This window comes from Drosophila montana, unplaced genomic scaffold (assembly GCF_035044405.1).
Source record: "Drosophila montana isolate Dmon_TW-CO22-7 unplaced genomic scaffold, ASM3504440v1 contig_2626_1, whole genome shotgun sequence".
In the NCBI taxonomy this organism is placed as follows: domain Eukaryota; kingdom Metazoa; phylum Arthropoda; class Insecta; order Diptera; family Drosophilidae; genus Drosophila; species Drosophila montana.
The window spans coordinates 123522-141418 of NW_026997490.1; positions in this window are offsets into that span (position 1 = coordinate 123522).

Below are 17897 nucleotides of genomic sequence, written 5' to 3' on the forward strand. Positions count from 1 at the left end.
TTATAACACAAAGAAGAAGCAGAAAAAAAGTGCTGTTCGTGGCGAGTTCAACATCTATCTCTAAACAATTAATAAATGATCATCATGATGATGATGTTGATGTTGATGATGATGATGATGTGCAGTCGGCAACAAAATGCAGCCGCACGTGATGCGCAGTCGCGCGTGGCAGAGCAATGCTTGCAGCAGAGGCAGCGGGGACAGCGGGGCAGCGGGGGCAGCGGGGGCAGCAGGGTTGCCACTGACATTTATGCCGCGCCAAATGGAATATAATTTATAGAATTTTGTGCTCTTTATGAAAGTCTAATTAATTACAAGTCCGTGTTTTATACTCCTATCATATCATTTCCACTTTTCAAGTCATTTGTAGCCGCGCGGGGCGTGGAGGAGGGGGTGCAGTCAATATAGTTAAAGGGTTGCCAGCGTTCGTTGTGCAGCGCATGCAATCAACGATGGAGATGCCAGAGACAGAGAGAGAGTGAGAGACAGAGAGTGAGAGAGAGAGACAGTCATGCTATGCAGCAGCGGCGGGCAGCGGAAGGGGTAAGTATTCGCTGTTGCAGTTGCAGTTGCAGTTGCACGCGACATGCGTCATCAATTTCTAATGATGTATGTCTTCAGCACGGACATTTGTTATTAATTGTTAATTGTTGTAGCTTTTGTGCAGACATTAGTTATTAATATTTTTTAATGCACTTTTTAATTAGCATTACTAGCACAGATAAAGCACTAACAAACGCAGAGAAAGGCTACCACGTTTTGAGGGGTACTATTTACACATTGAATATAAATCTTTTAAAAAGCAGCCAACTCATAGTGGATACCAAGTGAGTCTCTGCCAAGCTAAGGTACTCAGCCTAAGTACTAGGGCACCTTGGTACATCTGCAACCGGGCATTAGCAAGGAATCTTGAGGCGACCTTTTGCGACATCAGTTGACCCGACTCGCTGCTCAGCTATGCTGGCAAGACTTTGCAGAAGAAAGCGACAGAGACTGCGCAGCTTCCACCACCCAGGGATCTCTCAAATTGAGTATTTGTTATATATATATATAGATATATGTTAACAACGAACAACGTTCAAGGCTATTTTATTAAAGTTAAGTATATTAATTCCCTTATTCAAATCTGCTAAATTAAGTCGGAGGAAGTACCTGGTATATTTCTGACAGAACTCTTACATTTTTAAGTGCAGAAATAATCTAGACTTCAAATCTTAAGCAAAAAGTCATCAAACTTAAAAAACGGTTCAGCTTTGACTAAGTTGTAAGAGTTTAAAATGATGAAAAGGGTTATTACTAGAGATTTTGGATCGGGTGGCATAATTTTTTTGACAAAGAATTTAACATTAGATTTAACATTTGAAATTAACATTTGGCTTAAAACTTGATTTAACATTTGAGCTTGCACTTAAATTAAATTTGAAATCAAAAACCTTTCGATTTAACATATATCTACAAATAACCTTGATGATCAAAATGTATGTCAAATAAAATGTCGATATTACATATTCGACCAGATCCCGACAAAGACAAATAGAAATAACTTGCACCGACCTATGAAAGAAAATTATAGTACTTAAATATTTGTACATTGTGTGGATTTCCCAAGTATTTCTTGTATTTGCAAATGTTCCAATTTGTAACAATTAGACATTTACGAGTTGTTGTTGGTTGCGGCTCACTTACAGCATATTTAAAACTCGTGCTGTCAATCATGTATAATTACAAGTCTCACACACACACATACACACACAAAAGGCCCTAGCATATGGTATATGGCCCGTATATGATAATAACTTAATTTTTATGCCCATAGGCCACGAAACAGAGGCGCGCAGAGAGAGAGAGAGAGGGAGAGAGAGAGAGAGAGAGAGGGGCGCGGTTAACTTCAGACTTTTCGACGGCATATTTAAATATGGCTTATATAACAGCGAGTGTTTAGGGCTTACCTGACCTAACCGATAACTAACTAATAATTATATGCTCGCAGCTTGCAATTATAAAATCATTTTTGAGCAACTAAACAACTTTCCAAATATCTTAATTAACCCTCGCCAGTTTGAGCAGCCCCTGCGAGAAAAAATCGAAAAAGCCGACTTTTGCTATTGGGAAAATTGTGAGAAAGTGTCACATTTCTATCAAATATTCATGAGTAGTGTGTAAATTGGGCTCTTAACATTTTAATTATTGCCTGAAAGCATTTTAATTGCTTAGAATTCCGATTGTTCCGACTGTCAGAGCAATCAATATGTATTTATTGGCATGTTTGGTTTCCAACTAATTGCATTATTAATGCTCTACCATGGAAGTTTGTTGGGGTAACAGAGCTTAGCTTGTTGTTGTTTAGAATGATTGATGGGGTAGATACCCTATTAATATTTTAGGGAATATGTGCTTTAGAACTCTATGCAACTTGAGTTTTTTGAGGCACCAAATATATGTTTTCTCGCGTTTTTGCAATTTGTCAGAAGGCTATAAGAAAGTGTGTGGAGCCAATGGGAGACATTCTAAATATGTTTTATTTGTGTTTTATGTAGGAGAATCCACATACCAAATATACTGACTGCAGCTCTTATAGTTTCCGAGTTCGACTGGGTTAAGTAGAATTATTTTTACCAACTTAACAGATGCATTAAAAAAATATATCAAACCTATTTTCCAGGTTGGAAATAACTTCGATCTGTATTTTATATAGAAGCATCCACGTACCAAATTCACTAACTAGAGTACTTATGGTTGCAGCGTTCTCCTGGGTTAAAGATAACTCTTCTTAGCACCTAAATACCCCGCGACACATTAGAGAACCGCCGACGTTTAAGCACCTTTAAGCATGGCCAGACATATTCAAAGAAAATCTGATGGAATACACGTAGACCTCACACCCCAAATTGTAGATAAATGTAGATTAGCTGCAATTTTCTCACTCACTGCGACAAAGTCGTACACAAATTATCTCGCCACTAAAAATTTGCCTAATTTCCAACATAAATATGAAGGAGAACTTATCAGAGGCGACCGATCTATGTATACCCCAAGCATATCTATGTAGCTGTCCGGGCAAAACGTCGGCAACCTTTTCTCTACACTCCCTCGTGTTGTTGTTGTTGTTGTTGACTAATTTTGGTGTGCCCTAAGCCTAAGCCTGGACACGGGGCGAGCAGTAGCTGGCGCGAGCTGGTATAAAAAATAACAAAACACCCTCAAAAAACATGGAAATTGGTAGCCAAACCTGCCCAGGCGCTAACAAATTTATGTCTTCTTCAGGCTTAGACAACGCAAAAGGTGCCACTAAATTAGCTGAGCAAGAAAAAAGAATTTGTTTTTTTTTTTTTTGTAGTGGCAAATGTAAAGGCAAAGGTGAAGGCAAAGGTAAACGCCGCTCAGCTCATTACACACAATTTGCAGTTAGGTGCGAGCATATAAATTTCCTCTAGTCGGGTCGCCAGCTCGGGGAATATCCTTATCAAAATTATGCACACTTTTATCTAAATTATTATTTTGTATTTCTTTTTTTTTCGCCTTTTTTTTGTGTTTTCGGGTGTGGTTTTGGCAAATACCTTATAAATTGTTTAAAGTGACAGGGATTCCTTTTTTCAGATATTATTTCAGTTTGAACGAGTATATAATTTTAAAGTCCCAAAATCTGTAAGGTATTTTTTAAAGAGCAATTTTTTATTTGTTTTGAAAATGTGAGAAAAATAGTACATATATCATGAAAATAATTATTAATAAAATACTAAAAATAATATATAGACCATAAAATGGAATTTCGAATTCAGAGTTGACATGGAGGACATGAAAACATATTGACTGAATGTATTATTATAATACAAATAAAGTTATTGATTCCAAAGAAAAACAATATTATATAATAACATTATTATAATGCAAACAAAAAAGGAGTTCATATTTAACATAATTGGATATCAAAACCATTTTATTTATTCATTGTTAAAATAAAATTATTTTAATATACATTTATCTTAAATATTTATTTTATAGATAATACAATACAAACTATATAATATGATAATGCTGATTTTGGTGACCTATTAATTTTTATATGCATTTTTTGAGTATATATATTTATTGAAATAAAATGTCAAATATTTATTACCAGACAGATACAGTTAAATACCTTCCCAGAGTCAAAAATGATACAAAACCCATATCAAATACTAGTAATGAAAATAGTTTCCAATATTCATGCACAAAAAAATTTAACATTTTTAAAATCCAGACAGAAATATATACTACCCCAATAAAGTATCATGCCAGTTAGAAATTCTGTCACCTAAAATATCGTACAAGCACTTTTAACAATCCGTTTCATATAACGAACCCAACTGAGGACATTCTAATTGCCTCGCTTTGGTTCTTGTTAGTTTTTTTTTTTTTTATATATTTTCATTTTTTTTGTGGGCGTGTCGTTCGCATTAGCCATGAACATGAGTTAATTATACCATAAAAATGTTTATTCAATTTATCAAAGCAACATGAAAACCAACAAGCGTCAGCTTGTCAAATAAAAAGATACATCTACATTGAACCAGCGACTACACTTCACTCTCCCCTCCACCAATCCGCAGGTGGGCTCTCTTTACCTTTTTTTTTTGTTTCGTTTTTCCTCCCCGTCGTAATGCTACCATGATTTGGCAATTTTCTTGTTTATGGGTCGCGCTTTTGATATGCTCTGGGTACAAGTATTTGGCGTGTGTTATGGAACCCATAGAGATGGCAGCTGGGTGAGATATAAAAGTATCTTCTTTACGGCAAAAGTAACTAAAGTAACAACAAAGTATCTAAGAGACAATGATTAAAAATATGTTCCAGATCACAGAAATATTTCAGAAATTTACTTAAATTTTCACCTAGTGCATTTTATATACTTGGCGATATGTTAGCCAAAGTATCTTGTAGATAAAAAAATGTATTATATAGATAGAAAAGTTTCTTAAAGAAAGTAAGTAAAATTAAAAAAAAAAGAAGTTGGCTATATCATTAATTAAATCACTTTTTATAAATTGTTTAAAGCTCCTATGTTATAATTTGATCTATTTTGGGCTGTAAACGGCAACAATTGAGACGGAAAAGTAACTTAGGCCAGGAAGAGTATCTAATAGATAGCAAAATGGCAGAAAATGGGACGGAAAAGTATCTTAGGGAAGGAAAAGTATCTTTAAGATAGACAAGTGACAACTGAATAAAATTTGAAAAATATTTAAAAATATTGTAAAGCCTATTTAGTTTATATTATAACCAAGTTTTAAGGTATTTCATTAAATTAAATGAAAGGATCTTGGAAAAGAATCCTCTGACAGAAAACTGGATGAATTGAAAAACTTCCAAAAAGAAGCAAATTTTGATAAAGCGAATGAAAAGAAGTTAATTATTCTATAACAGTTCTATATAGTATACAGCGTCTGCCATCTCTAAAAAATACAAATATTGCAAGTTTGTGGGCACAAATTATAATATATAATTGCATATAATTATATATGCAAAATATGTATGAATCAACAAATATATATACATTGTAGTAAAAGTCAAAGGCTTTTAACAAGCGCCCTGAAAATTGCCATGAAATTAATTTCCCCAACATTCAGGGTGTGATGGGGCGAGAAGGGGGAGGTGCGCGTCATGTGAATCGAGAATTATGCCAAAGGCCTCCTTCGCGAGGAGGCGTCGTGTCCAGGGCACAAACAAGCGATGCCTACATCACACTTCAACACAATCCGGCAATTTCATCGAATGCCAGGACGCAGACAAAGTAGCAGCAAGAGCAGCAGGGAAAAGAGGGAAGGGAAGGGGGGGGGGGCGGAAGTCAACCCTTTTTCGAGTAACCCAAATGCATTTCACGTTACGCCAGTTGAGAATTTTCTCCTGTGCAGGCATGCATGTACACAGTCTATCTCCCTCACGCACACGCTCTTACTCTCCTTCTCTCTCTCTCTCTCTGTCTCTCTTTTTCTCTTGGTGTTTCTCGTCTGCCTTCGTCTGCATATTGAAAATTTGCATGTTTAAGCATATCCTTGCCAACACTTTCCATGCCGGCCATACTTGCTTGCCCATATATGTATCGGCACAGTGACGTAGACGGGGGAGGGGGGCTGTTTTTTATATATTGAATAATATAATAATATATAAATAATTGAAACCATTTAAAATTTATTTGAAGCTTGAGAAAAGTGGCAAATACTAGTTCAATTTTAAACTGCACAACACATCTTTCAACACTAAAAAAAGTCGTATAATTCTCTTTGGCACATAACACTAAAAGCGCCCCTTTAATTAGGATAATAAAAAATATATATAATTATATAAAATATTATATATAATTATATTATAATTAATTATATAATTTTATTATTATTATTAGTAAATATATGAATGTTCTTTAAATGTATAAAAAAATTCAAACAAATTATAAGAAAATTTGTGTATCAGGAAATGTAGTTAAATATCGTAAATTTGGTTTTCTCCCTGATAAAGTTAATTTTTTTTCTTTTACAAATTTTTTAAATTTTTTCTATTCTTTTTTGTTTAAACATCCACATTTGTAAGTTGAAATCATTTTCATAAAGTAATAGAAAGCTTTACAATATATTTAAACCCCCCTCCCACCTTAAAAAATATTTCAACTACGCCCCTGCCGCTGGAAATCGAGCGCTGTGAGGGCAAAAGGGGGCTGCAACATGCCGGAAGTGCGCGCAGTTTAAAGCTTATCGCTGCAATTTAAATTGCCCAAGGATATGCGCTCCTTATTGAAGGCAAATCGGGACGTGTGTAGGTGGGGCAGGGGCGCGCGCAGAGGGCTTTTTTTTTTGGGGGGGGGGGCTGAACACTGTGCATATATCAAATAAATAAAATATAATTTCCGTGCAAATTAGTTGCAATTTTGTGCACGGACGACGACGTTCAATGAACTCACGAGAAGCAACTGAAGAGAAACTCAGCGTTTGGATCTGCATCTTTCGTGTGCGGTTCATTAACTTTTCGACACAACTGTCAAGATGCAAAATGTTGATAGCAAATAGATGTATATATAGTCTCTGTAGTATATGGGCTAACTGTTGATTGATCAGTCGAGTGTTTTGTATCTTTAAGATGACAAAAATGTTCATCATTAGGCTGGCAACTTGCTAATGACCATTAATAAATGACAACTGTGTGTGTGCGTTGTGTGTGTGTGTGTGTGTGTGTGTGTGTGTGCATTAACTAAATGCAATGCTGCCTGCAATGAAAAATGATTATTTCATGGCCAAAAGTATCTGACAGATACGCACACAGCCGGGCAGGCAGACATTCAGGCAGGGGGGGGGGGCGGAGGGGCAGACGGGCAGACTATTGCTCAGTTTGGTGTTGACACTTGAGAAATTTGTAGCTCATCTTTTGCACGCATATCTCGATGCTCGCAAAAAGGCCACAGACCAAAAACTGCAGACGACAAAAACAAGCCAAGGGGCAAGAGGGAAGGGGAGTGGGGGGAGGGGGGAGGGTGGGTGAGAAAAGGGGTGACTGCACACAGCTTTGCTACTAATTACAAATACACACATTTGGCACACATGCGAGCCACACAACAGAGTGGAAATGTATCTTACAGATACAAAGCGTTCGCAACTGCCGCCCGACTTTGCCGGCCATTGTGGGCGTTGTTGCAGTCAACTTAATAGCTCTGCTTAAATACTATATACCATATAATATTATTTGTCTTTTTCTTTTTTGGCACTGCTTGTAATAAGATGTCAACGCTGTTTAAATCATTTTCAGATATATGCAAATTTACAGCAATTGAAAATGTAGTATCTTGCGTAGCTCTGCTGACATTTAAATATACTAGTCTATTTATATTTATGGATAATATTAATATGATGTTTATGTAGACTAACTGCCACATTAATTTATGGACTTCGCTCTTCTTACAATTTCCAGCAGGCGTATTGCCTCGGTATACTCCATTTTTGTTGGGCTTGAATTCGAACTCAACTATTCTAGATTACATTTTTATATACCGCATATCTATCATTTTGTAATTTTTAATCGAACACCTTTTCTTACATTTCTCAAATTGGTCCCTCAATTGTCATTTAAGGCAAATTGATATAATAATACATATATATTTAAATAAATGAGAATTTCAGATTCAAGGCGTTTAATTAATTTAAAATCCTGTATCGCATTATAATATAAATATAAGTTAATAAATATATATATAAAATGAATATTGAATATTTTTAAAAATAATTTGTAGCATAAATTATAATAATAACAATTTATAATATAATATGATATATAATAATAAATGATAAATAACAAATAATAAATAATATATAATATATAGTAAAATATAATTAATATAATAAATAATAAATATATCATAAAATAAATATAACATAATCTTAATTTTGACTATTTTTAAAAAATAATTTTCCCATCATGTTTTCTATTTCTATTTCCCATTTTTTGGTTCCCCAAATATATTTATACACGCAACAGAGTAAAATATGTTCTCTGCGACACTTCGTTAATATGATTTCTAACCTAATTTCCCGTATTTCGTATTCCCTGACATATTAATAAATATTTATGCGTATAAACGCGCGCTTCGATGAGCTGTCAAGTGAGTTTAATGGCAACAGGTAAGAAAAAATCAAGCACACTTTTTTTTTTACTCAAAAATGAACATTTTAAAAATAAATATTTTCGCTCTATTTTTCACTGGGCCGAACATTTTTTATGGTCTGTGAATTATGTGTGTGTGTGTGTGAGGCGTGGCATTTAAAAAATAATAATAATGTGCGCGAAATACGAATAAAAGTTAATGTTAATCAGGTGCGAAATATACGCGAACGGACATCAAAGTGAAAACGTGGGCGGCAAATAGAAAATAAACGAGAGAGCGCGCGCGAGTCCCCCCCCACCCCCTTGAGATGGGACAGGCAGTTGCGGCGAATACGAAATGAAAGCAACAACAACAACAATAAGAGCGAATAAAAAGTCGAGCGACTAGTTTTGAGTGAGTTTGTAAAAGGCGGCCATTTTGGGCGGCTCAAGCTCAGCCGCAAAGGGAGAGCGCAAATGGAAGAGAGAGAGAGAGAGAGAGAGAGAGAGAGAGAGAGCGAGCGAGAGCGGGAGTGCGCGGCATTCCAGTGAGCTTTCCAGGCGACAGGCGCAAAAAAATATGTGAGGGGAAATTGTGAGCGCAAAATTGCGCTACTGCGTGCGTGCGTGCGTGCGTGTGTGTGTGTGTGTGTGTGTGTGTGTGTGTGTGTGTGTGTATGTGTGCGTGTGTGTGCTTTGCTAAACAGGCGGATGATTGAGGGCGTTGCTTGGCAAAAATGGCAGACAATGTTGAAAGCTTTAACTACAGGCAGCAGGAGAGAGTGACTGAGAGAGAGAGAGAGAGAGAGCACGACAGGCACAGGAGTTGGAAGGTGAGACACAAAACGAAGATGGTAGAGGCAAGGCAAGCGGGCGGAAAGGGTGGGGATACGCTGAGTGGGCAGACAAGTTGCAACTTGTCCGTAGCTTGTTAACAATTGCAGCACTCAAATAAATGAGAGAGAGCCAAGGATTTCAGAGTGTGTGCGTGCGTGTGTGCGTGTGTGTGTGTGTGTGAGTCAGAGAAATTAGTTTTGCCAAGGCGCACAAGAAGCTGTAGCAGGGGGAGGGGTGTCGGCTGCAGCCCTTGTAACAGTTGCCTGGCTGCAGGCAATAAACTTAATTAAAAGTCGCACGAGACAAAAAGCCACACAAAATGTGATTAAAAACAAGCAACAGAGTACTTTCTACTGCTGCTCCATCTGCTTCTTCTTCTTTTTTCAATATATATGTATGTGTGTGTGTGTGTGTGTGTATAGCAGGCAGCGGCTGCTGTGGCAACAACAACAAGAACAACAACTAAAGCAACTCCTGCAATTCCAATGCCAATTCCTCCCCAGCCGCCTCTCACTCGCAATTGTTTGTCACTCAACAGCGTTGTCTTGTCTGCGCCGCTCCGCCTCCTGGCTTTTTTGAGGGGGGCACTCGCGAGGGGCGGGCACATTTCACTTGCCACATCAAAGTCGTGTTGTTGCTGTTGCTGCCGCTGTTGTCGCTGCTGATTATTCACATCGATTGGCATTTGTGAAATTTCACGAATTGGCACTTTTTACCACTTGGGTGGTTCGCGCTTTTCGCGCGTTTCTCCTCTCTCACTCTCTGCGCTAAATTTGTACACACTTTTTTGTTGCTATTAATCGTATATGTTGTTGTTGTTGTTGCAGTTGTTGTTGCTGCTGCTGTTGCCACATTCCGCAAATTGCATTGCAACCAATTGACAATTCGTTTCACACATCAAAGCTGCCTTTTTGTGTGGTCGCTGACAGCGCAAAAACGAACTAAAAAAATAAACTAAGTTAAAGGCTACACTGAGAAAAATAATGTGTAGCTAACATTTCAAAGAGTCTAACATTTTTGATTCCATCATGCAAATGCAACAAAGCTTTTCGCTGGTTCAATAATATTTACAAATTACAAAAAAAAAGCAAATTAAAAAATATAAAATAGATTGAAATAATAATAAATCTTCTGTTTTCGGTTCAGGTTTATTTCGCCTGGACTTACTTCAGCTTAATCTGCTCACACTATCATATTTCATAAAAATAATAGACAATATATGATATTTCAAATATTGAACATCAAAAGAGAATTATCATAATTATAGTCATATTTTTATTATCTATAATATTTATAATATAATTATGGCTATTCCAGATTCAGTTCATGTTGAATTAAAACTTGAAACTGGTTTGATACAAAATTGTTTGGCAGCCTTGATTATATTTATATTATAACTCAAATGTTACTATATTAAGAATTGATTTTTCAAAAATTTTTCAAAATATTTTACATAATATATAACACTCGAGCAAGGCATATTTTGCAAGCAAGCGCTTTCTAATCCAACTGGTTCAAAATAGAATAATAACTTTTTTACCTCGAGCTAAATTAACAAATGCGCTGTGACGTCGAGTTAAAAACTGGAAAATTCTGTTTTAAAAAAAATTAATTTAAACAAACTGAATACATAAACTTCCATATAGGATAATCGCTAAACTAACCATAAATCATATAACTAAGAAAAATGTAGTTAAAGTATAGAAGGGAAACATTTCCTATGTCAACCCGCAACAGATCCTCTGTTGATCTCCTTCAAATGCACCCCAGTAAATGGCGTAAAACGAACTGTCTCAGTTTGTGATGACTTTACAAGTCGTCGGCTGCCCAGAGCACCTGCCCCTGACCGCACCCTCAACCCTCTGCCAAGGGGGCTCCACGGGGCACCTCCTGCAGTTTTTCCAGCTAAAATGCGAAGGGCGCAGACTGCTGCAGGTCAGTGTTTAGCTGACGATATAGAGCGCAGATAGATCAAGCAGAAGGCGGTTGGGCATTAAAAATACAAAATATTATAGTTCAGTTTTAACGTTTAATTAATTACAAATATTTGTTTAGAAGAGGAGCGCGCGCGTGCGCGGTGCAAAAAGACAAATTGATTAATTGTGAAATGAATGCAGCTCGGAAAATTTATGTGCATTTTGAGAAGTCGAGAAATGAATGTGGAAATGGGAGTCGAAATAAAAATATGCACCTGTTTCAGGCAAGGTGAACATGTGCTGCCATCATGTGATCATAATGAAGAAGAACTATAAATAGTGACACACACACACACACACACTCGTACACACACACACACGCAGTCGTGTGTTGATTAATCGCGCAAAATTAGACGCAAAACTTTAAATTTAACAAAATAAATTATTATTTATGTGAAAAAGCGACAACTGACAAGCGACACACACGAAAATATATCAAATTTCGTTTTTGAAATGCGCACATTTTAATTATCACAAAAAATATCTTTTGTTTTTATCCCCGATTTAGTTAGCTGACGTCACAAGTTTTGCGCACGGACAACTCTAGAGATTCTCAACAATTTCAGAGTCTGGCTGAGGGGGGCGGCCACACACAGTGGCTGCCACATTAAATGCCCTGCAAGTAGCGAGAAGCGCACAACAAATTCACTTGCAACAATGAAAAATGTATAATTAGAGTGCCGAAGTTTAAATACACTTGCCTAAATTTGGAAGTTATTTCATAGATTTACTTTTAATTACTCTTCATTTTTGTCTGTTTGTTCTTACATTATGTATCCAGATATCGCTCTGAATCAGTTTTAAAATAGTCGTCTAACAGATTTATACCAATTTTGAATGGATTTTTCAGCCTTTATACATCTTTATTGTTTATTTTCTAACCATTTTATACCCGTTTTGCTTATACCACTTTTATACCCACTTGTATCAAATTTGCACGATTTGCATCAAATTTATACCTACTCTATAAAAAGTTTATATCTATTTTATATATTTTTAAATTTATTTTCTAGCTCCCTTATATCTGTTCCATACCTATTTTATATGTATTTTAGACATTTTATGTCTACTTTATACCTTTTTATATTTCTTATAACTGTTTCGTAGCTATTTAACATTTTAAGTATTCCCGTTTTAAACATTAGTTATATTTTTTATATATTTATTTTATACCTATTTTATAATTTTTTATACCTATCTTATAACTATTTTATACATATTTTATACCTATTTTATAATTGTTTATACCTATTTTATAATTTTTTTATACCTATTTTATCATTTTTTATACCTTTTTTGACCTATTTGATACAAGATTATATCAGTTTTATTCCTTGCAGAAATGCAGAATTATCTTACCTTTAAGCTAGTTCTTTTATGCGTGTCTTATCCAGCTTTTCAACACCTTCTATTATATTATACCTATTTATGTTTACTATAACAACTTTACTTAAGATCTATTCCAGTTTTTTTCTATTCATTCTTTCGCTGTTTATTTCTCCACTTTTATTATAGTCTTATACCAGATTTTTATTATTCTTATACCAGTTTTATTCCACTTTTAGACGAGCTACGTATGCCTTTTATACCAGTTTTCATCTTCAAGCTTGAACGTGTTCGCTTTAATAATGCCCCACTAATTTCCTTCAACTTTAAAGTGTTCAACCTTCAAGCTATAGCTGATAATGCTCCGTTTGCTCTGCACCACGATTTATATGCAGTCGCAACGCTAATGAGCGTAACGAAATTTATGACATTCCAGCAACAACAACAACCAGGACAACAACAACAACATTTGCCTGCTGTAGATTGTTCTTGCTGCTGCTGCTGCTGCTGCTGGCTGCAGCATTGGATCGCATAATTCTCACACTTCGACAGGCCGCAAACGAAAAACAAATATAAATTGAATGCCGCCAAAGTTGCCACGTTTGAACGTGCCCAATTTTCCTAGCCCCTGCCCCTGCCCCTGCCCCTGCCCCTCCCTCAAACACACACACACACACACAACACATTGAAATGTCAAATTAAGTTGACAATTCATAAATTATGCGACTGGGCGCTTAAATGGCGCCACATCGTGCGAGGGCCAAGGCACGCAGGCGGCGGCGTGTGTGCGGGGGGGAAGGGGGGCAATACACACACACATTTTCATATTGTCATTAATTTTAAATAATTATGAGGCAAGTCAGCCGCAAATCACAACAATGCCCCAGCTGGGTGGGCCATGTGTGGCAGCAAGGAGCTGCGGCAGTGCCGGGGCAGGGAGCCGTTGGCGTACACTCAGAGAAAATAGCATAGGATTTTGTGTAGGAATAAAGTGCAAATGTGGTTAGAGTCCAAATTTGTAGCCTCAACACGAAATTCCTTTAAGAACTTTCTTTTTAAAAGCCAATTTTCCTTAGACTTAAAGACTTTATCCAAGAAAAGTTTTGCTTCAATTAAGCACGTCTTACGCATGCAAATTCTTGTTAAAATTATTTTGTACTTATTCATTATTTCAAGAAGATTTTATCTAAGCTATCAAATTTCCTTATACTAGTATCAAATGCTCACGCCAAGAAATTTAATACTTGCTTTAAAAATGTTTTTTTGCCCATTTCAAGCATGTGAATTCTTGTAAAATTTTAGTACTTAATCTGAGTCTTATTTCAAAAAGTTTTTTTTTGAAATCCCGAAATTCTTTTAAACAAATTTACTTACTTCATACTAGACTAAAATACTTTATCTATTGGATCGTTTTACGCTAATTTCTTATATGCAAATTCTTATCTTAAATAAGATAAGACACTGCACAAAATGTTCTCCTCTTTGCAATTTCTAATTTCGAAAGGAAGGAACAATTTTTGATCAAATAGAGCACAACATTTTTTTGTTGCTCCCAAATTTAGACTGGCGTTTTTTCTCTCAGTGCAGCTGTTGTTTAGTCGCGACTCTTAATTAACTGCCTGCACATATCCTGCGCTACAAATTGTTCACACTTCAACGTTTTCGATGGCCGCCCACCCCGCTAAGCAGCCTCCCCCCCCAACACCTTCCCACACTTCCTGGCCACGTGTGTTGCGCTTAATTCTTAAAAAATGTGCTCCTCTTAGCTACTGCTCGCTGCAAGTTTGGGCATCTAATTGACATGTTCGTGACACATGTTGCTCGAAACAGCTCCTGGGCAGACAGGACAGACAGACAGGAGAGACAGACAGACAGGAGAGAGAGAGAGAGAGAGAGAGAGGGAGAGAGAGAGAGAGAGAGACAGTCGCTGGGACCTCACACACGCGTCGCCTCCAGCGCAAATGTCAGCGATATGCGAGTCGATGATATATGATTAGGAAGTCTCGGTTCGTTAGCGGGAATATATGTCTATACACACATATACACACACACATATACATATATGGACATGTTTTGACATTGGCAGAGCAGGCCGAAATGTAGACGGTGTCAGGTTCTACAGCTGAGAATTGTGAGAAAAAACATAAAAGTTTCTTATAAATGAACTTCACATCATTAGCAACGTTTATCATTGTCCCCCAATATTTAGTTTTTATTAATAAACAAAAAAGGCGGACTTTCCATAGTATTCGAATTGTTCTCCATGTTCACTTAAATTTATACTTTACTATTTTCGGATATTTATTTTCTTAGTTAATATTCGAAAATATTTAGTTTAACGTGATCTTCATAGTTACTTTCCTCATTCTTGTATATGCATTTACTGTGATATAATTTAATTTAATTTAATTTTTTTTATTATTATTTAATTTTAATAAATTTTTTAATTGGTGTATGTGATATGTAAATGTATTATTAAATTAGAATAATTTGTTCAAAATCTTTATCATTATTTGTTATAAGGGATATATTTTTTTGAGCAATTGATGATGATAAAAACATTCAGCATCTTTATTAAATTAAATTGATTTCAATATATATTAAGACCAATGTTTTTTTTTAATTCCTAATTTGTAATTTTATACTTGTCTCCTCCATGGTGAATCTTGAAGTCATAAGTTTCTAATTAGCAACGTTACCCAACACTTGCCCCATATATATTAAAATATTATCGATTAAAGGTTTATATTCTTTAATAATTTCTTATTTGTACTTTATACGTGTTTAATTTCTAATTTGTACATTTATACTTGTCTCCTCCATGGTCACTTTCGCAGTCATTACATTCTAATCAGCAACATTATCCAACACTGCCCCCACACAAGATACTCCAGCTAAACTAAGCCTCAGTCGGTCGGTCTTCGGCGACTAATCCATAAAATCTCCGCTTTTCATAGGCCATTAAAATTAACTAGCACATTTGTGCGTGCTGGGAGAGTATGGGAGAGATTTGGGTTCGTTTTTCAATTGAATCCGCATTTTATACGCACAATGCACAAATCCGATTCGAATTTTTAAGGCAGCAGCAACAACAACGGGGCCAAAGCCAAAGCCAAATCCGGGCCATGGCGATAATCGCCATTGGGCCCAGGCAACAACAACAACAAAGACAACAATAGGAACAACAAAATTAGCTAACTACGACAACGACTACCCGCTCGCCCATGTGGCACACGCCCACTCACTTACACACACAGACACACACACACACACAGACACACGTGTCAAGCGGCTGTCTGTCTCGATGTCTCTCTCACTGACAGCTACAAATTGCGCTACAAGGCTGAGCTTGCCGAGTGGGCAGAGGCGGCGTAGTGGGGGGCTTAACAGACAAACCCCCCTCCACGACACGCACACTCCTCTTACCCAAATTTAGCCAGTCAAAAAGTAAGCGTCGACGTTCGTGTAACTTTCAGCATAATGACCCAGACACGTGGCTGTCTAATGTGACCAGCCGCCGCCGAAGCCGCACAGAAAGTGTCGAGAGTGGCCAAAGTGATTGCAGGTACGAATCCCCTTTGTTTTTACACAGCATTTTTATGTTAAATTCGTGCATTGAGCGGTAGATTTTATGCGCCCAACTCTGGACTCGTTTTTAATACACTTTATTGCAGTTTGGGATTTGATCGCGTTTTCGGCGCAATTAAATGCGTGCCAAATTTGTTGGGACTAATTGAAATTGCACTTGATGTTTAATTAAATTAAGTACATTTGCCAGATTTTCATACAATTGCTTTTCAATCCAATGATTTTCGAAAGGGATGCGCTTCGATAACCAAAAAAAAAAAGGGAAGCGATGTGTGATTCGAGGGGTTCGAGTCCACATTTTTAGTTGTGGGTGTTGTCATGTGCATGTGGCAAGGTGTCGCAAGAGCTAGTAATAATTTATATGCAGTACGCTCATAAGATTTTACCTAGCGCTAAGCTGTCATTTCAAACATTTTAACTTCCTTCTTAGTCCCTTATATGCCCCTATGAATGGGAAAGTTAGGCTTGACTAACTTCGGTGTTTTAAAACCGATTTTTATGAAAATTTTAGGGCTTAAATATGAGATTATAAAAATTTCGTATACCATAGAACAAGGCTTCAATTTAAAATATACGGTTTTTGTTCATTTTTGTGAGAGCGAAAGGAGTTATTTAGAAAGTGGACTATATTTTCTTTATATGTACTTAAAAGTCACCTACGCACTAAATTTGGTGAATCTAGCTTTTATAATCCTCGAGTTGTGCTTAAATAACCAAATATCAAAATCGATATTTATCGATTTTATGAAAATGGCAACAGAAATTGCATAACATGATATTTGTTATATATACCCTATTGCTCTAATACTAGCTATAATTTAAATTTCTGCTCAACTCAACTAATTACTTCAGTTCTCCAGAACAGCTCTATTAGTGGGGCAAAACTTGATCAGTTGTCAGGTGATATGATATGGTAGAGCCGGAGCAGGGGGAGAACATGTAGAGCAATCCATCAATCAAATGTTGGCATATGATGTCAAGTCAAGGGACTAGCAGCTAGATGCCAATCGTTTTTGGGACTGGCCAAAAAACCAAGAAAAAAAAAAGGTTAATTTATTTATAATTGCCCAACACGCTGGGCCGATACACTACAGAGAGTTGGGTCAGTTGAGTGTGTAATGACTTGTAATTCTGCTGTTCTGCTAATGAGCAGAGGCAGCAGAGGCATAGGCTCATAGAATATCGCCGACGCGTTGCGCCTGCGATAAGAACGCGGGCATTTCAATTAGCTCGCATCATGCCTCCAGTCGGGATCCAGAACTCATCCTGTCGATATTAACGCGCAATAAATTAGCACAAGCCCAAGTGATCCCCCCACCCCTGGTCAGTGTCTAGCTCTTGGGTAACTTGTCGATCGGCGGGACATTAACATGCAGAACCAGAACCAGATCCGATGTGATGCGTTGCGTTGCGATCCGTTGCGATGCGCATAATCTTTTCCCCCAACTCTCTTTCGACGGTTAATTTCAGTTTGAGATAATTATAGAGCGGCTGCCACCAAAGGAGGCCCAGTTCAGTGGTTCGCAATGTGCCTCGGACACGGGCGAAGGGGGGGGGGAGCGCTTGCAC